This window comes from Opisthocomus hoazin, chromosome 8 (genome assembly GCF_030867145.1).
Source record: "Opisthocomus hoazin isolate bOpiHoa1 chromosome 8, bOpiHoa1.hap1, whole genome shotgun sequence".
Lineage (NCBI taxonomy): Eukaryota > Metazoa > Chordata > Aves > Opisthocomiformes > Opisthocomidae > Opisthocomus > Opisthocomus hoazin.
In genome coordinates, this window is record NC_134421.1 from 1,935,451 (window position 1) to 1,957,340 (window position 21,890).

Genomic DNA, 21,890 nt, shown 5'->3' on the forward strand with positions numbered 1-21,890 from the left:
ATCAAAGGCCTTTCCAACACAAAAAAACGTTCCTGCTTCAGGAGTGAAGTTTCCTGAGAAGCAAGAAAAACTGAATATTCACTGCTTTCCTTTTAGGATGAGCAACTCGCGTCTTAACGCTCAACTTGGTTTAAAAGGAGGAAAAACACGTCAATATCATTATTTTTAATTACAGGATCTCATCTAATATTGTCTCATGAAAAGGTGTGACCATAAGACAGGTAAAGAGCACTATAAAGAAAAATCTAAAGAAAAGACAGAGTACTGGGTTTCCAGCAGTCTGCTTCCAGGGGATTGCCTGCCAGTGGAACTGTAATACTGAAGCATGTCAGTGCTTGTTTTCTTCAAAAATAAGCTCAATGGCATATTATGTTGCTTTCTTTTGCTTCTTGGGTTAAAATCATGCAATTACACTTCTGACAAGAATTACTTTGTCTTCTCTTGTTGATAAGTATCAGAATTTCAGGGAGGTTTCCTACCATGTGATCTAATCAAATCTTTTAAGAGAGGAGATGCATAAAATAAATTTTTGCTATATATAATTTGGAGATAATGAACAGCATATATGAACAGGAGAACACATTTTCCTCCTAAGCACCATGACTATGAATCTCAAAACATACAATATCACAGAAAGGCAATTTCCTTGGATTTGCTATGAAGTTCTCAAATATAATCTATAATTCACTAACTCTCTCACAAACTCATCCAACTGTAATGCCAAACCATATACTATCAGCAAGGCAGAATTCTGGAGTACATTAAAATAACGAGGACGCCTTATAATCTGTTCCAGATTCCTCACTTTTGGATATAATCTACGATCTGTAAAGGCTCCTCATCCAACAAGGCCTGTGGCCGTGCCCTGAAGGCAGCAGCCAGCTCGGTGGCTAGCAGGAGGGAGGCAATCAGCAGGAAGAATGTGCTGGGAGGGGAAACGTCAGAGTGAGTAGTGAGAATTAGTAAGAAGGAAATTCTCAAGTTAAAATCTTCTTAGTAAGTTGAAGCAAATGCAGTAGAGAGGAATATTTTCTTACTAGACTTTTACATTAAAGACTTTGACTTTTACTCAGCTATGTTATAACCCTCAGACTGGCTGATCTCAGAGTAAGCTTTTCTCGCTGCACAGCGTTTGTTACTGGCACACAAACCCTCCGCACAGTGACTGATTTCTGTATCTATAGAACGCCGAGGACACTTTGTACACCAACAATTTGTAAACAACAAATCCCTGTTAATGAGAAGTGAAGACCTTATCACACGTCTGGTAGCTGCAAAATATCTGGACCTCCGCCAGGATGAAAAATGGTACCAAATATAGATTTTTTTTATATGTCATTGGAAAGGTACTTTTCCCTAGATTTACGCTAAGTTCTTACACCTGACCTACAACTTCAATGTCAAGGACCAGTAATTATCTTTCAACATGTTATACTAAAGCAAACACAATTTTCTGAAGATTTGCTTGAGTTTAAAAGGATAAACTAAATTAGCCCAACTCAATCATATAAAAAAAATTATTCCTTTGAATGTATCTCTTCCTTAGATGGCAGCTCCACCACTCTCAGACTGTCTTGCCTGCAAACTAAAAATGCCATTTTTGCTAGTGCTGATTGTATTCTACGGTTTAGTGTTGGTGATTCCTGACCTTGGGATACTGACAGGAGGATCAGAAAATATCAAGACCAATATCTAACAGATCCTGCTGACTGCTTCCATATAAACATTCCTCCCATCCACAATTTCAGTGGGTTTTCATATTCAGAGAGCCATATTTGAATGCCATTCGCTTCTCTAGAGCTACTTGTCGAGTGATTTACTAAAACTGAATAGGTTAGTGCCTTTAATTTACACAAAGATAAACTACCCTTGTCTATGCACTCAGTAGGTGCAAGCAGAGTGCTCTAAGCCCTACAAGACACCAAGGACAGTGGGTTCAACTGAAAAGTGTAATGGGGGGGGGGGGGGGGGGGAGATAAAAAAGGAGAGAGTAAAATTTCCTTTGATAAATAGGACACATTCTGTTGTATTGATATTATATATAAACATGTTTTAAGTGAAATAAAGTTCACAGCAAAGTTATTGGAGAACCTGAGAGTCCTTTTTTAAAACAGACGTTTATTTAAAGACTCATTCAGCAAACGTCAGATTGATCCCCATTGTACGTTTATTAACATTTTGTCCAGTCTATATTTAAATGTGTCAACAACAGGGTTCCCACCGTTTCTCTGTTCCACAATCTATTCCCCTCAGGTCTAAAATTACTCTGTTATAATTTCCTGTTATTGTCTCTATTTAACCCTCTAGTTCAACCCTAAAAATGCTCTCTTCAATGCTGGATTTACATCACTCCACTGTGTACCCATTCACTCTCTGCTACTGGACAAATAAGCCACCCGCGGTGGCAATGCCCCCAGCAGTGACATCTAGTTTAAGGCTGTTCAGTGCCTCATATTGAAGGACACTCTTCTCCACTGCTCATTACTGACGTGTAACTGTCTTCCTAGAAATTTTCAGCCTGCCTCAAGTTGAGTTTGGGGGGATTATTTTTTTATTTCAGTCAAAATAATTGTGCTGTTGGCCAATGGGAAAATATTTTTTCCTCTAAGAATTCTAGTGAATCTTCCTTTGAGCAGCCCTAGCATAGTTGTTTGACAACAGAAATTTGAAATACAATCAATCTTCTCTCCCGCTTTTTTTTTTCCTCCTGTTATACACACTTAATTCAAGCAAAACTTTGCTTAATCTCTCAAGACAAACTCCACACAAAAAGCTGTATTTCACAGACAGCCACCTATTGCTTTCACTAGCACCGCGATTCACCCTCCTGTGCTCCCACTGCCTGGAGCACTTACTCGTGCCCTGTCCTGCGCGGCACTCATCATCCTCAGCTTCCACCAACATCACTGGAAGCCGAGCACGCTACCCACGACACAGAAAGCCCTCAGCCACTGACAGGAGCAGATACTCACAGTTTAGCAACATATTGAAGACATCAGAGGAGCAGCCACTTGCTAATATTAAAACTGCCCTTTCAAAAAAAACCCCCAAAACTGCTGTATTTAAAGCATGTTATTAACTGTAGTGAAACGTGGCTAAACTGTTACAGCCGCAAGGAACTCAGGGGAAAAAGTGGAAGAGAGGAAGTGGGATACATAACACGTGCTTTGCATGCTGCTTTGGCTCTTCCATCACAGGACACCAAGTCTTCCCCGTTCATACCCTAAGAACTGCGGCGGAAATCGGTTGCTTTGCACAGAGGGGAAGAGGAGAACGGGAAAAGGGGCAATTTGGCAAACACGCACGCTTCAGCATACGTTACAAAGCAACAGCAACAACGGGAAGCACCACGGGACAAAGAGCTGCCTCTGTGGCCCATCAAGTCCAATTCAAAGCTCATTTGAATGAATTTGTTCCTTCCTTCAGCTGAGTCTGTCTTTCAGTGATACCATATGGCTGTCCAAATATTATCTGATCTTCTGCTTTAGTAACTTTCCTACAGCTCCAAAGCTTGGACGAGCTATTCACTAGGAGAGACAGGATGGACTGATGCTTTACTAACCCCCTCAAAACCAGCAGAGATGAATGAGCGTGAATATAAGACTTGCATTCAAGCCTTCCAGTAGAGAGTTCATCTCAGGAGTATATGTGAGGCTGGATATAATACAATGATTCCCACCAGTGGCATAATGAGTCTCAGATAGAAATGAGAGCCACTGGCATTCCAAATGAAATACTCAAGGCAAACTACTACAGAGTTCAAGTATTGCATGCATCCAAATAGACCAAACAGTATGAAATCTGCATTTCAGTAAAAATACTTGGGGACGGTTCTGCTTTTACCTGGTTTTGCTCTGGAGAGTAAAATAAATATTCCTTGACTTCCAGAACAGTTCAGGTAAGTCAAGTTTTTTGCAAAGCATAGCAGTGCGATCTGGCTAGTGGAGTTTTTTGTGGGGGAAGCCAAAAAGACAAAAAACAGGAAAACTATGGGTTGTGATGTCTGCAGGCGCTGTGGAACACTAACTATTCTACATTAAAAACTGTGATCTCCCTTTGGAATGCCTTGATATCCTATTGAGTCATTAAAAACTGTGGGGACCACATAATTTGCAAGTGTTAGAAATTGTTACATTTATTAATATTTTACTTCTTAAGAAATGATGCAGAATTGAAAAAGAAACAGGAATCACAAACGTAAAATTCAACGCAGAAGGAAAAACAGGAAACATTGTTGCAGCAACCTAACTCGTAGATGTTTACACCATATCTTTTACTAAAAAACCCCTTATACTCTCATATAATTGTTTATCCTCCCAGTATCTAATTATGGAATACAATTAAGAATTCTTGAAAGACATAGAACAGAAAATTGGCTATTGGTCTTATAAGTTGAGATGTTCTTTAATACATTCCCATTTTGTAGGTGCAATAAAAGCCAATTAGATGTAAAGGTACGTAATAAATGAACGGTCTGGATTCACACCATCTATGAAGAAAAATGCTCTTTGTTATCAAGTATCACCTGTTTGATGCCAGGAATACCACTAACATTCACTTGGAAGAACTCAATTTCCACTACATATGAGCTCACAGTAACCGCAAAACATTCCAACATCTTTCACAGAGGGAGAAATGCACAATATAAACTGCTTTGGTTTTGCTGCAGAGAATGAATGTGTATATAGAGACCCCACTCCTAAGTGGTGCTGAATCTATGAACCACATTTTCGAAGGCAGATAAAACACGTATCTCCACAGCAGTATCCATGCATGCAGATATATACAGAGCCATGTTCTCACAGTTAGGCCCGAACATAGCTTACAGATGTTCTGCTACCAGCTCAACTGTGGAATCCCAGAATGCTGAACAAGCTGCAAAGCTTTCCAGAGCAGCTCAGAAAATACTCAGAAAAGCAGTTAGCTTGAGTTGAACTCTCTGCTGCTGTGATTACAGAGCTACTGCTAACCAAGCTATTCAGTTTTAAAGCTAGCTCCACTACTTTTGCACAAGCTGCTGTTCTATACCTCATTGTTCAGAGATCTATCAGCTATTTAGATTAAATAAGAAGCTTCTTCTGAGTCTCATAACTCCCAAGAGTCTTCACATTGTGTGCATGTGGAAAATACTTCCTGCTCTACAACGCTCAGTATGTATAGTAACAGGTATTCTCTGCTGTAAAGCTGCTGCTGATTTGAACATATCAGGCAAACACTTCAGTCTGTAACTGGACAATTTATCACTTCCCTTCCTGGCTCCTCTTCTGTGGGCCTCCAACATTTCACAGAAGCTGAAAGCAAGTGAGCTGAACCCTGATGTCGTTTTTGTCTCTCTCTGGGTACAGATGTGAACACATGATTGAAAATGTTTTTACTGTTGCATAGTTTGCATATGCTGTGCCCTTACTTATCCCATGGCCACCTCACATTAGCAACACGTGCCTTGGTCACCACATGGCTGGAGGTGCTGTAATTCCGTCTTTGCAGAGCAGCACCGAAGCTTGCGGCTTGCTCAGAACGGATCAGCCTGTCTGCTCTTCTGTTCAGCAGAGAGCCGTCAGGTTTAGTCTGCCCTGAGTGCTTGCCGGGGGCTGCTCAGAGTGGTATTTTGACTTGAAGGTGATCTCACTGGGTTTTATTAAACCCCGGCTGGAAAGACCCTATATAACAGAACCTCTGTACTGGCTGGACATCATCCTTGTTCCAGGGATCCCACTGTCGCCTGCTGAAGTGCTGGCTCTGGGCTTCATCATGGCTGACTTCTTGGCAGTGGAATTCACTACTCTACAGCACCCATTTCACCTTATATTCCTACTCATTTTTTATTAAACAAAAGCCTTCAGCATTTTTTAAATATCAAGGGGATTTTAAAAAATTATTTAATGATTGCTGCGGGCCTTATGTTTATTAATGCTATGTCTTTCCCAGCCTCCCTTCCGAGCCTGCGAATGTGTACGAGAGAGAGGGAGAGTAGGATGCTGCCTTTGTTTTTAATCTGTTTGCATTTTAATACTATTTATTCAGTATTACTGAATTTTTACGTATAAATGAACAATTCCTGGTTTAAACAAACAGAACAAAACAAGAAATGGAGAGTGCTTTACAAACAAGAATACTATTCCAATTCTGCTGGCATCAAAACGATATCCTAGGCAGGAGGGGGCTGCTTTTCTTAGGCATTAATGTATATAAATAACCACAGTTAACACTCACAGTGGCCCCAAGACTGAGGCAAAAGTGAGTTTTTCCCATCAAGAGCTAAACAGCACCTGCACAGAGCAGCTCATTTCAGAGCTACGAGGGGGTCCCTGAAAAAAAAAGCAGCTGTTACCCAAAGCAGGGACTCTAAGGGCTGTTCTATTTACGGTATGGAACAAACCCCAAATCCCCTGGGAAGCTTAAGGGAAACAGAGGTAGATAAATTTTTAAAATTGAGGTACTTCAAGGGAGGGCATGGAAAGAAATACGTCTGACAAAAAACATAGCATCACCAGGATCAAGTAAACAAGCAAGCACAACCAGAACTAAAAGAGAAGATGACTTTGTCTTCTGTAAGACCTCAGATTTGGTACGGCAATTCTCAGGCCTACACAGCCCACGGACGGCGCCGCTTCCACCTTGGGGCTGATTTTGCAGTGTTGCAAGGAATTGTGAGTGGATTCCAGGGTTCAGATATTTTGCATGAAAACTGTTTCGTGAGAAGGTTTCTTCATCTTCTGTCATACAAAAGGCTTAAGCTGTAAACATACAATATTTTCGACCCAAGTCCTCTCATAATCTCATGAATTCTTATTATCTCATTTTCATTAGAAGAAAATTTACAGTACATTGGGATTTTTTTTTTTTTAAGTATACTTATTCTTAAAAGCCCATCGGAACCTCAGTGCAACCAAAAATGAAGGCAAGTGAATTACTCTACAAGTCATTTGCAATGATTTAATCCATTTGATCTAGCCATGATTTAACATGCACTGTCTCACTCTAAGTGTTACTACAGCCTTAATGCATACATATAGCATATCTGTGCCTGTATCCACATACATAACTACGCATGTTTTGTCACACAGTAAAATATACATAGAAAAAGGGAGTAGGACAGAGGATAGACTTCCAAGATACCAGTAAGTCCCACTGAAACGACTCTGCCGTAGCAAAGCCGAAGAAGCAAACACCTTGCTGCAGCCACCCCTCTACAGCATTTTGCACGATGAGCAGACGCACTCAGTAAATAATTGCACACAAGTGCGGAGAGCCAGCACCCCATGCTCAGGCCCTGTGCTGTGCCAGCCACCCCGAAAGAGTTAAGCCTGGCATTGATCTCAAGGGATACCACACACGCATCTCCTTATCACATACTGACTAATCACAGCATTGGCTGAGCGTGGCTGGATGCCAGCCCCTGCGCTCATGCGCTATACGCTGGTTTATGCATCGATCTGCTTTTCTTCTGTGGGATTTAAATACCCAGATAAGCCTGCAAAGCTGCAAGATCACATCGATATATCTACCCCACAGGCTTCCCTCTCCTTTCCCGTCATTCTGCTATGTGTCTACCAATGGTCTGCTGTGAAACAACCTCCGGAGCCCTGGTGCACTGTAGCTTTCTCTAACGTTAACTGAATTTCCCCTGGTAACAGAGTATCTCAGCAGTATTCCCACTCTCTTCTCTGAATAGCTTATCATTTGATAGTGGAGCTATTCAAAATGGCATCTAGTGTTTTCTTTGTTAGACTTTACTGCTGAATTACTGATGAATTAGAGTGTAATTTTAAAGGAGCTGCAATTTAGCATAACAGCTGGCTAAGTGATAAATAGAGGGTTGGCACATTTGCTCTGTGGTAAATTCTGCCTCTATAAGTACCACATCCAATTTCAAGGTCAGGACTCTCATTCTCAGGCAGAATTTAGCTTTAGAAGGAACACCTACCAAGGCATGAACGTAAATTCGTTCACCCTCACAGTTGCCATATGAGGCAGGCAGGTGTTATGATCTCCATTGCACAGGAAAAACCACATCTAAGAAACAGAGAATCCTGTCCAAAGTCTGACGCCAGTCACCAGAGAAAAGGCATTTCAACCGTAGTATGTCCAAAAGCGAGCTAAAGATTTTCAAATTAAGCATTTGTTATCTTTTCCAGAAAGATGTTGATAAACTGAAGACAAAACTTCAAATGAACATCTATGCCTGTATCAACAAAGATGGATTCTCAGTTGCAAAAAAGGAGAATGGCTCAACCGAGCTCAATTTGGCAGTAAGAGAAATCTAGGTAAGTAGAAAGAAAACTTGTTACATTCTAACAGGAGAGGCAGGTTCAAAACTTTGCTCCAAGCAAGCTTAGGCCTTAACATGGAAAGCGAGGGCCTTTCTTGCTGCTCTAGTAGGAGCATCTTTCTGTACTTTGAAAGACTTCTCCGTTTACAGGAGTCAATATTTGAAATGCTACAGCATCTCACAGGAGAGCAGACAAGTCCTTTCTGCCCACTTCTACTAATTTCTTCTGAAGACCAGCTCAGATAATATCCATAAAGACTTGCAGAAAGATAAGTGAAGCTGTCATGACTGGGGAGCAGTTGTCTTGACATGAAACTTTTATCTTAGGAAGCTCATTAAAAAAAAAAAGCAAAGCAAAATAAAAGTGGGTTATTTCCTCCAGCAAGCGTTCCGGCCCCAGATCAGAGTTAGAGCAAGATCTGCCTCACTGTGAAGTGGGGTAGGATTTGTATAACAGCACGGAAAGCATTATGAGGCAGGGATTATTTCTAAGAGAATCTAGTTGTGGAGAGTACAGACCGAACATAGGCAGGAAAAAGATTCAATTTCATGCTAATGTGAGCATACAGTATTGGAAATTGCAGGTTTAAATTTATCAGCATCTATTTTTAAATTATCAAGTAATAAACACATTGTTAAGATTATTCTTCTTGATCAGCTCTCCCCTGAAATATAATTGTTTAGAAAATGTGTTTTAGTACAATTTTGTATGTTTTTGCTTCTGTTTCATTTCATCTCGCATTTTTATCAACTTCCAGGGAATCATAATACATATGTATTTAAAACTGGTTTTATTTGTGTGTGAATTACGTCAGAGTAAAGATTAGGACCTTTATCCATCTCCTATACAAGTTCCTTCTTTTTTTTTATTTAAATTGAAAAGATTTTGTAAAGGAATCTCTGACCTATGCTTACTTGTTTTCCTAGAAAAGCAACTAAACAAGGAGATTCTAACAGTTACTTTTAAGCTTATTGTGTTAATAAAGGTCAGTCCAAAGCAACCCTGTGAGCACTACCATTTGGTACGCATTTTACAGTTTATACTGACATCCTTGTGAGCTGCAAATATGATTCTTAGCATCGTCCTTTCCTGGCAGACCTTTGAAAGGAGCCTGCTTAAACTGTTTTCTGATCCTGTCACACCACCACGTCACTGGAGACACACAGCAAGCATTGCCGTACCTCAGCTTCCTCAGTCGAGACTAATTTATCCAGCTGTTTCTTGGCCTAGTTAATTCTCACTTAAAAAAACCCACAAGTTTAGTTTATTTTAACTTATTTGCTAATATAGTTCCAGAATGTGACTCTGATAAAAGTATTGAGAGAATCGTAATGGCAAAAGGAAATCTTTAAAATAGAAAAATTTCTGCTGGCTTTAGATCCCAAGTTACCATAGCAACAAATTCAACACACTACCTGTAGACTGGACAGCAACAGATAAGTAACCGCTGTGAGAGATCATATTAAAACCTAAAGGCCTATTCAGCAGATTCTCTATTTGTACCCACGAAAACAAGCACGTACGTGTGTTGTTTTGATTCCTGGCACCCCTAACGCGACAGCACAATGCAGCAGGTCTCCCTGGTCCTCCTTTCCTGCAGCAGCAGTCTGCAGGCGTCCTTTGTGAACTAATTTCTGGTAGGTTTATATGATAATACAGCTCCGCAGAAGTCATCCTCTCAGATAATGAATGAGTATTTCTTTTCAGTTTTGCACAAGTAAAAAAAAAAATGCCTAATCCCAGATGGTGTCAGCTCACTAAGAATAACCCAATCTTATGCGAGATCAGGTTGAACGCAGACAGCTAATGCTTATCGAATGGCAAAGTGATTTGTGTTTACAGGTCTGGGAGGTTCTCACACATATTTTATATTTCACATTCATGCCTATAAAGAATTGAAATCCATGTAATGAACTGTATATTCAGATGATATTCAGACGTGTCATAGATCTTTTACATACTGATCTATTTTGTTTTAACATTGCAAACGACTGGGGCCTTGTTTACATAGCACCATTCGACAACACAGCTGACAAATCACTACCACGTCATTGTGAATTGTCAGCCATCAGATTAGCTAACCCAGATCAGCTAACCATGGTCATGTTAAGTTGTTGGATCCTGCAGCCTAGCTATACTCCACAAAATAATTTCATTTTAAGTTAATAAAACTAACAGACTAATAGCAAAGAGCCGTTATTGACACATAGGTCAAATGCAGTTGAATCACAGAATGGTAGGGGTTGGAAGGGACCTCTGTGGGCTGCACAGGACCTTGTCCAGGTGGATCTTGAATATCTCCAGAGAAGGAGACTCCACAACCTCCCTGGGCAGCCTGTGCCAGTGCTCCATCACCCTCAGAGTGAAGAAGTTCTTCCTCACTTCAGTTCAGCTGGAACTTCCTCTGCTTCAGTTTGTGCCCATTGCCCCTTGTCCTGTCGCTGAGCACCACTGAAAAGAGAGTTTGGCTTCAGAACAAAGCTCTTCCCCAGCTTCAGAAACTTCCCCTGCAATGTGGAGGGATTCTTGCTTGAAGCTCATTGTTTTTAAGAAGTGATTTCCTCATGGCTACTTCGTTGGGTACAAGCGAACAAGACAGGGCATAAACAGACCTTCTCAAAGGTTAATAAAGAAAATACTTCAACTGCACGGCTGAGATTCTCCTCTGCTACTAATGTATGTGACAACTACCTCTATGCAAAACAGAAATCGGGAAGCAGATTACCCAATTCAGTTCTACAACAATGTTAATGAGATTTAGTCTCAGTGGGGTGCTCCGTGTTTGTCAATTATGTCACTTTACCTGTCCTTCTGGCTTTTATTTCTCCAGTGATTTCTCTACGCAATTTGCCAAATAACCAAGGATAATCGTAATGAAAACTTCCATTTTAATGCAGGTTTTCTTTGTTATAAATAATCATACAGCAATTGAATATAATTCAGGCTCTGGCTACAGAAGAGTGCAGGGTTAACTTCAGGCCTGCGCACCAGTTCTACGAAGAGTACTAAGCAAATGTTTAAGTACTTTCTTCAGCAGGTTTTGTAGAGATTTTAGTCTGCATAATTTTTTTCCATATCACTTCGAATGCAGGAATTACTCTTTTTCCTGCAGCTTTATCTTTTTTCTACAATGCCTATGGAAGTTCAATTTCCACCACTTCAGAGATCATATTTCTACATCAGCTGAGACAGTCGCTGTCTCCAAGATATTGTGATGTTAAGTGGACAAGGAAGACAAATGCAAGAGAACTGAGGGCAATAAAACAGTAACAGTAAGTAACCATCAATAGAAGGAGAACCAGGAGAATATAAACCAAGACTTCTAAAACGCTTTCAGCTGGAACAAGAGAGTGGAGCTGCAGGATGCCAATGGCAGGAAGCGAAGGCTGTTCTGCTCTCCTGCATTCCCATTGACTTCAAATAAGGTCTATTGGGGAGTTCAGACTTCCATTTTGGCTCCTAATTTTTTCTGGGTTTTGGAAGTTAGATCTCCTGTCTTTAATACTGAACCATGAACTTGAATCTGAAAGTGTCCCTTCAAATGCAGTGCTGTCCAATTGCTTAGGACGACAGTGGAAGCGTGAAGCAAGAATTTAACTTTTCTTGACAGATTCCATTGCATTCCAATTAGTGATTGAAATAATTACTAAATTAAGTTGTACATGAAGATACCAAACGCATACAATATGCATTGAAAAACTCCTGTGCAAACCTAAGGACTATCAGGAAAGTAAGGGGAGGCGGTGGGGGGAACCATCGCAGCTCACATACAGAGGTCAAACAATCACACAAGTGATCCAAAAGTACTGACGACTCCAGCAGCACTTTGAAAAAGATGTAACTGTCAACTAGTCCTAAATCTCAGTTCGGACAATGATTGCAAATTAGCGTAATTAAGAACAGCCACCATAAAGCCCAAATAGTTGTCAGTTTAGAAAACTCTCACTGCAATCTGCTTGAAGTTTGTATGCTAAAAACAGGTATCAGGACTGGTAGGATGGTCTCACGGTTTACAAAGGAAGCTTGTTTGTGAACTTGGATACGCCTGCTTCATCTGAGACCTTTGGCCTGTATTTCAAATACTATTTAATTCCATTTCTTATCTGCAGAGTGTGGATAATATGTGGCCTTTTTCGTAAAGCACTTTATGATTCTTGACTGAAAGGACCTACAGAAGTGTAGACTATTTGTTGTTACACAAACTGTTGTTGAGAGGGACTCTGAAAGCTAACTGTACTTTCTTCGCTTCAGAAACACATCATCTCTTCCAATGGAATTCTCTCCTAATCCCAAAACATACTTTCATTGTACTAAAGTGCCACGCAGCAGCCTCCAGGGCCAAGTTCCCACATTTTTGTTCATTCCTTCTTCAGTCAATGTGAAGTTAGTAAAGCGTCTGTTTAAATACAAAGTCAAAATTGATTAAGGAAATTGGGATTGAGCCAGGGATGTAGCAATTTCCTGGGCACATGGAGAGGGAAGGGATTGATCTTCCTTGAAGATGATCTTTATTATCGTGCAATAAAATGGATTTGATAGATTTTTATTATTCTTGGTTAATAAATACACCTCTCAGCAGCACACAATGTGCATTCCAGCTGTCACGTCAGATGTATTCAGACAGGTTTTAAAATGAGACAGAAAATTAAGCTTATCAAAGAAAAAAACACATGCTTTTATTCCCAAGATCTTCAGGAGCATCTCTAGACAGATTGATTAAAAAAAATCAAGATTAAAAGACTCCTGAGTTCATAATGCCTTTGGAAAAGGCACATCCACGACCACACTTTTATTTTGTTCCAGTTCAGCACTCGTATCTGAAAAATCACATCTTAATCACAGCCCCCCAAAGCTGATGAATATCTTTGACTAAACTACATCTGACAGCCAGTCCCCAATATCTTTCAAAGTCCACTTAAATTCAGAATTTTATTTGCAATATGCAACCATTGCTCCATTCCTCATCTTGCACTTCAGTAAAGAGGTACTGCTCAGCAGATGACAAACACTAACAATTTTGTGGTACGTAAAATTCTGCCAATTGATAATCCAACTCCCTTCTCAAAGTTCAAATATTCTATAAATCACACAGAAATGCCTTGAATTCAATCTTTGCATTCATCTTCATGCATTTGAATTAAAAAAAAAGCAAACTACACATCACCATGAAGTCTCTCAAGACATTCAACACCAGTTATCAGACAGGAACCACTATTTCTTCAGAAACAGCAGATCTCTGCAGATTCTCTTCTCTACGAACACCCTTTATTTCAGCTCCTGGAAACAAGTAAAATTCGAAATTTCTTGGAAAATATTCTCTGTCCTTCTGTTTCACAATGAAAGATAACAAGTTCTTTTCAGTCCTAAAGCTCACAGAAGGCTCAGTTGAACATCTCCATCCAAATCCCGCCTGTTTACCTCCACAGCACACCGCGAAAAGCCCCATTACAAGTTGCTTGAAAGAAAACAGACATTTTCCCCAAACCGGTGCTTTCTTAGTTTGTGTGATTCAATTAGCTGAGTGGGGCATTACCAGAAAAATCTCCCACTTTGCTCAGTTTGCTTATTTCCATAGAGCCTAAATGGTCTAAACGCTCCCTCAATCCTTTGCTGCCTCCTGCTCTCTACTTCCCTCCATGACTGCTTGGTCACTTCTGTCACCTTGTGATGGACTATCCCTTCACTCGCAAGCAAGGGGACGAGAAAACTGACACTTTTGTGGGAGAGTGGAAGTCAACGGGGTCTTTGAATATCCTTGGACTCTGCACCAGACACAAATCCATTTCCTCAGGTTGGGACAGCAATCAAGATTAAAATTTCAGGGACGCATACCCAGCCTGAGTCTTACTTGCTGGTGATTAGCAGAATACATTTACTTCTCTGCCATGCCCTCTCCATTGCTTGAAGTTTTCTCCCAGATCCTGTCTTTCATCTTCCCATCTTCAGACACCTGAAGGCTCTAAATTTCTCAGGCATCACTCCATCAATGACCTTCAGCTCAGCCCTCATCCTGGGACACCAGTTACAATCTTACAGTATTAAGTATCGCTTTGCTTTGACATTGTATGAGACAGACATCAAAAATGTGTGTAATAAACACATTTCAAGACACTTCACTCCTATGAAAACATTTTATTCTAATCTCACCGTGAATATTGTCACCTCTTACTGCGTAAGATTTCACTGTAGTCTTAATTCCTCAGTGTCAGGACCTGTTGTTTTGTTTGCCCGTAGAGTGCCACAAACATCTGCGGCTCTGTATAAAACCTAAAAACTCATGAAAATACAGTGCTCTTGTTTTCTTTTTTTCTTAACAGCTTCTCGTCTCTCTCTCACTTATTAATGTAAAGTCAGCTTGAAAGTTCATCATCACAAGTAGATTGACCTTTGCCTTAGGTTTTGTCTTATTTTAAGCATCACCCTGTCTTCTGCTGGTTTGCTCTGTGGCAATGGCTCAGATGTATCACTGCTGCTTCAAGCAGTTGACTGCATGATCTAAAGTAAGGCTTGATTGTCAGAGCCTGAGCCCATATTCTTCCCTGTTCTATCTCAAGGTAATGCAATTTCAGAAAACCGATTATTTCAGCTGATGAGAAACAAAGGAATGACAATGCTCTAATGCACTGAAAGGATCTGAGCACGGATGTCTTAATACGGTGTAATGAAGATTAAGAAAATATCTTTTACATCTTGTGAAAGGGGAAATTTTTGATTGCAAAAGGCATCCGTGACAACTACAGTTTACAGCATTGCATATTCAGTCCAGCCTCATGATGCTTACCAAGCACGGTACAGATAATACAACACAGCACTTTTTTTCATGTGCTTTTGTTCATGGATTTTAAGTAAAATGTTCAAGGAAAGTGTGAGGGCAATATTTTGAAGTTACATAACACACTGTCAACCCTTCACAGTTAAAAATAAAAGGATTCCAGCTCTCCTCCATAATTGTAATTTACAATGAAGAGTTGCATAGACACATTCTCCTGAAGAATTTCAGTATTTATTCCTCTTTTTAGCACTGTGAATCACAAAGGCTCACTGGCTCTCTCTTTAGGCAAGTGACACATCCAGTGACTTTCATAGATTAGGCGTAAAAAAGATCTGTTCCAGTGTACCCTTGTTGTCTGCTATCATTGCTTAAAGGCAATTAATTGGCAGTTAAAGCAAACTGTCAGTACGCCCCTCAAAGCTACTGTTGGAGTACACCTCAGGTTCCGTTTCGGCCCAAAACTTTCCCATGCCCTTCTCCTCTCCTAAGCGCTCCCCACAGCTTTGAAGCGCTATATATGTGCAAGGTGTATTTATATCCCAGCTATAGGGAGAGGCTTCAGGATCGGAGGCAGAGTGGGACAAAACGGAGTTCATAAAGAGCTGGTAGGAAGCTGCAGGTGGCTGGCAGGGGAAACTCCTAACAGAAAGGTACTGCCAGGCCTACAGAAATGAGAGAGAAATAGCATTTCTTCTTTTCCGAGCATCCAGTTTCAGGAACTGGGCTGCCAAGAGAGAACAAATTGTGGCTCAGCCACAATTACAATTCTGAATATATTTCTAAAAGCTTACCTGGACAATGGTCCTTCCCCTCAACAACACAGTCTTATTCATAATAGCTGCATTTTTCTACATATTTTTACGGCTTTTTTTCCCAAAAGAATGATGAACTACAAGCAGCTACCTGCAACAATGCTGTGACTGGAAAAAGAGTTGTAGCTGGGATGTATTCTAAAGTCTCTTCAATCCTGCCGACAGCTTGTTGGGCAGATTATATTACTGAGAGAATAAAATGTTTACTATGTCAGCAGGGTAATTATATCCAGAAAAAAACCCCCACATTCATAAAGTCTCTCCCCAAAACGGAGTTATGAGCTAAAATACAGAATGATGGCTGTATCGATAGCCTCAACTTTAAAAGCAGTTTCTCTTGCAAAGCTCACAGCAACCCAGCCTCTCCTCTCTACCTGCCGAAGGCATCATTCATCTTCAGTCTTATCACCGTGAGCACAACGCAGCCCAGCACTGCCAGCTGCTTCTCCTGGAAGACCATGGGAGTGATTAGAGGCTTCTCTTTTGTTTCTGTATTCTTTCTGATAGCTCCCTCACTCTTCATAGTAAAAGACATATTTTTTCCACTACAAAGTTTGTCTAAGGCTTCCAGTAACAGCTTCTACAGATTACAAAAAGACTCCTGATGTTCCCAAGCCTTGTGTTAAGGGCCTAAGCTGACTTCTGGAGCCCTGAAACCGAAGTAGAGGTAACAAAAATCACAACCTCAGCTTTTAAGTGTTAAAATGCCAAGATGCTTGGAGGTATCTAACGAGGAAAGTATATCTTCAACATAAGATAACCTTAACATTTCCAGTGGCCTGAACAGGATCAGACTGTAAACTTCTTAGAGAGAGCTGCAAAGGCCACCCAATAGCTCCAAACTCTACTGTAATTTTTGGAACAAAAAGGAAAGGTATCTCTTTACAAATATTTGATTGAACTTTTAAAATTCTTTTCTACTATTTTAAAACTCCTGTTTATTATGACTTCCATAAATCCTTACATGAGAACCTTAGCAATCTATCCGTGAAATCCAGACTCAGACTAAATATCAATTACTGATGCAATCAGATAGTAATGATTGATATATCACATAGCCAAGGAATTCACAATAACTCCATGCTTTCCTAGGTTTTATTTTAAAAGTAATCTCCCATAAGCAGGTCACTATCTGGATTTAGGAAATAATTTAACTCATGACATTCAACAATGCACAGCTCAAGACCAAGAAACTGGTTTTATTCCCACTGATGTGAAACAGACTTTCAATCAGTAAGTATCAATCATAATTTTGTTTATAGCTTTATAGAAAATCCTTAACTCAATCAAAATAGTAAGTGCAGCTGCTTTTCAGATGCCTCTAATCATCAACATATTTCACATGTAACATAATACAGCATTTCATCCATAAATTATGAATGGTGTAGAAAGTAAAGTAAATGGTAAAAATATTAGATCTCATCATTTCTTGTAATATATATATGTGCACATTCAAATTCCCCCCAAAATGTCAAAATAAGATAATCTCAAAATTTTCTAAATCAAGACATGTATTCTATGAATTCATTATTTCCCTAGTTTGTACCAACCCACACATTTCAGTCAAGTTCAAGTACAGAATTGAGCATTAGCACTTGGTATTTTACTAGTGCTAACAGAGGTATGAGATGACAGTTACTAAAATACCAGACCAGTCACAGAGTATTCTATTCCACTGACAGATAAGGGAAATAAGCATCTCCACCAGTGCTTTTCTGGGCAACTACAGGCCCTCAAAGTGACATGACAGGAAGCATATCTGGGTTTTATTAGTGTAAATTTAGGTATTGCTGGGTAAAAATGAAAAACATTTCACTTCTAAATCATCAAAACCTTCAAAATCGTATTGCTGAACCTAGCAAACAGCAACATTTAGAAAAACTAAGACAAGAAAAAGCAAGTAGAAAAGAAAAAAAATTTTTAAAAATCCCGAACCTACCAATCCAGATTCATGATGAGAAAGTTCAAGGCAAACATCAATGATGCACCTGCCAAGAATGGCGTATCAAATAGCCTGCTTCTTTCCCAGGTAAGATGTTGAATATTTGATTATGCTGGTGGAAACTCAGCAGGACCCAAGAGACATTGCTGTCACTCACTTCAGGAGCACACGGCAAAGCCTTCCACCGAGTTCTGAGAGCAGGCCCTGGGAGGCATTTGCCCTCACAGATGGTTTTGGAGAGTGCCTGGTGTCCTAGCTCTGCTTTTGTGCTGGCTCTGCTCTGCACCACTTGGCGCCTGCTGTGCCCGACCGGCAGCACACCTGCCATCGGCTGCTCCCTCTGCTCTGAGCAAACTTGCTTTACAGCTGCCTTACACATTCAAAAAGGCAGCGGCAACATCAAAGAACTTCATGATACATTGCTTACTGATCAACTTGGTTACACTGACATCAGCCCGAAAGGAATGGCAAACCAGCAGGTATCCTATTTAAATGAGGACTGTTTAGAGCAGCCTTTCGGTTCCCACAGAAACTTCTGCGAGGAAAATCAAGTTTTTGAAACCAGCAAACTTTCCAGTAAAAAGGTCTGGTTTTCCACAGGCAACACTGATTTAGTTTTGACATACAATGTTTCATAGGTTCAGATTTTTGGAAAACCAAAAGAAAATCAGCTTCTGATTACCAGTTTGAAGGCATTCTTGAATTTATCTTTTCTTGTACTGTTATGATCGGTATGCCTCTCTGTCTTCACACTACAGAGGAAAACAACACAGCACCTTCCAGTCCTCAGGAATCCCCGCTATTGCCATTACCTTTCAAAAATCATCACAAGCAGTCTCACAATGACAGAGGCAGCTCCCTCAGCTCTCGTGAGTGTATCTCATCAGGTCAAATGGACTTGTGTATGTCCGTTTTGTTTACATGCTCCCTACACTGATCCTCCCCTACCAAGGGTAGGTCTTCATCACTCCAGACCTTCCCACCGGTCTCAGGGTCCTGGGATTCCTGAAGAACAGTGTTATCAGTAAAGACTGAGGCAAAGAAGGCATGAAGTATGTTGGTCTTTTTGTGTCCTTTGTAGCCAGCTCAGCCATTTTCAGCAGCAGGACCACTTTTACCCTCCTCTTACTTTTACAGCTGATATACCTGTAGAAGCACTTCTTGTCTTTCACATCCCTCTCTGGATTCAGCTCCAGGTGGACTTTGGTTTTCCTAACCCCACCACGTCATGCTTGGACAGTGCCTCCGCAGTCGTTGTGAGTCACCTGACAGTTTCCTCCCGTTGTATGCTTCCTTTTTAAAAATCTGCATTTTGTCAGGAGCTCTGTGTTCATCCATTACAAGCTCACTCCAGTCTGCAAAACCCTGCACCCTTTGCTTCTGAACTCAGTCCACCCCTTCCTCACTTGATTGTGGGTCATCATTCCTTTCCTCTGTCACTTCTAGTTTAAAGTTCTCACCCAGCTGGCCAGCCTGCTGGCAAAGGTGCTTTTGACCCTCTTGGTAAGATGGTTCCCATCTGTCCCTAGCAGTCCTGGACACTCAAGGAGGATCCCATGGTCATAAAAGCAGAATCCCTGTTGTCAAAACCAGCTGTGCAAACAGTTGTTCACCTGTTCCACCCACTCCTCCTCAAGCCGCATCGAAGACAATTGCTATAAAAACATTTTCTAATGCAAAGACACCAATCACTTCTAATTTGCATCGACCTTGCCAAGAAGAGCAATCAGACCTGAGTCATATTCCAGCCAGTTAAAACCAAGATATGGAAGCTGGAGCAATCCAAAGCTGGTAGAGGAAAGCTAGCAATGTGTCCTAACATCCAGGGGAGAGAACGGTCTTTGCCACACTACTTTCTCTAGCAAACTTTCCTGCCAAGGTTCCAGAAAACCATAAAAATTAATGTCTTGAGAGTTCAGTGGGAATAACACAAACAATAAGAAATCTAACCTCTGAACTAGCATTAAGTATTACATTAATTTACAAAAGGATGAATAGCTCTTTCTTATTGCGCTAGTTTAACCTCATTACATTAAATGGTCAAAATTCTGCTCTGGCTTACAACCTCGGCACTGAAGTCCCAGGTAAAGCTCTAGCATCAGTGACAAACCCACCACCAGTGTTCTTGCATAATGCCAGGCATTAGCCATCTGCACATCATCAGGACACGTTCTAGCATAACGGGCTGGGGGCCTCCGGCTGAGAGGAAAATTCAGAAAGTGAAAGAACAAGCATTTCCAGTACGCAGAGTAAGGAACACAAACAGGTACCCGTGGCACCGCAGTTGTGAACTGAACAAAGATAATAAGCGCATCAAGAGTCGGGATAGCGACTCAGAAGAGGAGATGAATTCAACAGGAGTAGCTCTCTTTCCCAACAAAAATCTGAACCCCAGGCAGCAAGCTCCGTCCTTCCTTCCCTCTGAGGGAGCTGGGCTTGTTCAGCCTGAAGAAGAGAAGGCTGAGAGAGGACCTTAGAAATGCTTACAAATATCTGCAGGGTGGGTGTCAGGAGGATGGGGCCAGACTCTTTTCAGTGGTGCCCAGCGACAGGACAAGGGGCAACAGGCACAAACTGAAGCAGAGGAAGTTCCAGCTGAACAGGAGTAAGAACTTCTTCCCTCTGAGGGTGACGGAGCCCTGGCCCAGGCTGCCCAGGGAGGCTGTGGAGTCTCCTTCTCTGGAGATATTCAAGACCCACCTGGACACAGTGCTGTGCAGCCTGCTCTGGGTGACCCTGCTTGGGCAAGGGGTTGGACTGGGTGACCCACAGAGGTCCCTTCCAACCCCTACCATTCTGTGATTCTGTGATTCCCTCTCCTTCCCCCTCCGCAGCACCCAGGAGGTCCCCAGCTACACTGCAGCATCTGGAGCGGGCGAGCAGCCTGGCAGCTCACGGCCTTCGGTGGCCACGAAGCTACGGAAGCTACCGCAGCTCTCCAGCTCTCCCAAGAGCGCAGGCAGCCCAGGCAGGCTGAGCCTCACTGCTCCGCGCGCCGTTGCCATGGCAATCGGCTGTTGCCAGGTAGCCCGCAACTACGAGGAGACTGAGAATTAGCAAGGCCTAAAAATAAAGATGTTGGGGTTCTTTTTTCCTAGATGTTGGTGTGTAACAGGCGAAATAATAATAAAATTCCCTCAAGATCTCAGCAGTTACAGGGTGTTTATATTCCGCAGGCTTTGATCACCTTTTAAAATTAGCACATATTTCTAAGCAACAAAAACAACCAAAACACGACAGTGGGAAGGGTTTCCAAATCAGTGAAAACATGAGACTAAAAAGCAGGAATGGAGATAAACTGCTCTGAATATTCAAAGAAACTGACAGATAAAAGACTACAAACCTTCTAAGTCTCTACCTCAGCAGAGTCAGAAAGCACGGCAGCTCTGCTGGTTGACATTGACTGCCCTGTAGTCAAGGGCTGAGAAAAAAATTGATTTCATTTCCATCCCTAAAAATTCTCTATGCATATGGACCCTACAAACTAAGGGAAAATGCAACTTCGAATATTATGCAACTGAACACATCAAGGGCTTTGGCATTCTCAGATTGAAGACGTGAGGGGAATACAAGATACAGCGTGTCTAACTGCAGCAGGGCTTGTGCAAGCAAACGTTGCAAAGGCTCGTCAGCAAGGAAGGAAAGGCTCGCAAAGCAAAACAACTCTTCAACGGAAGTTAAGAAGTTGCAACTAAGAAAACAAAGGGTGGCCCTCAGTGCTTCTTCCTGGTCACGACATGGACACGTGACAAAAAACCCAACAAACCCAGCCACAACTCACCCCAAGGTCCCGTGGAAACACAGATCTGCAGCACCTTTCTTCCCAGGAGCAAGTACCGTAGAGGAAAGAAAGCTGTTAAGAGCTCGAGTCTGATCCTAACCCGCAGTGTTTTATAGCTATTGACTCCAAGATCTGCATGGGTTTGTGCTACTGGATTCCCTGGAACCATCCTTGGAGGTTGCAAGGGATAAGCCCATGGCAGAAATACAGCAAGGTTGGGCCAAACTGCTTCTCCAGCCGATGTCTTTCACAGCAAAAGCTAGACAAAGAGCGAAATATCGGCTCCAAGTCCATTTCAGTGTACAAAATA

The 21,890-nt window shown here is 41.4% G+C and overlaps 1 protein-coding gene across 27 annotated transcripts in view; it reads right to left on the reverse strand.

Moving 5' to 3' along the window:
* Positions 1 to 21,890, reverse strand: part of CACNA1C (calcium voltage-gated channel subunit alpha1 C) — a 434,777-nt gene that overhangs the window by 338,044 nt on the left and 74,843 nt on the right. The window lies entirely within an intron of this gene.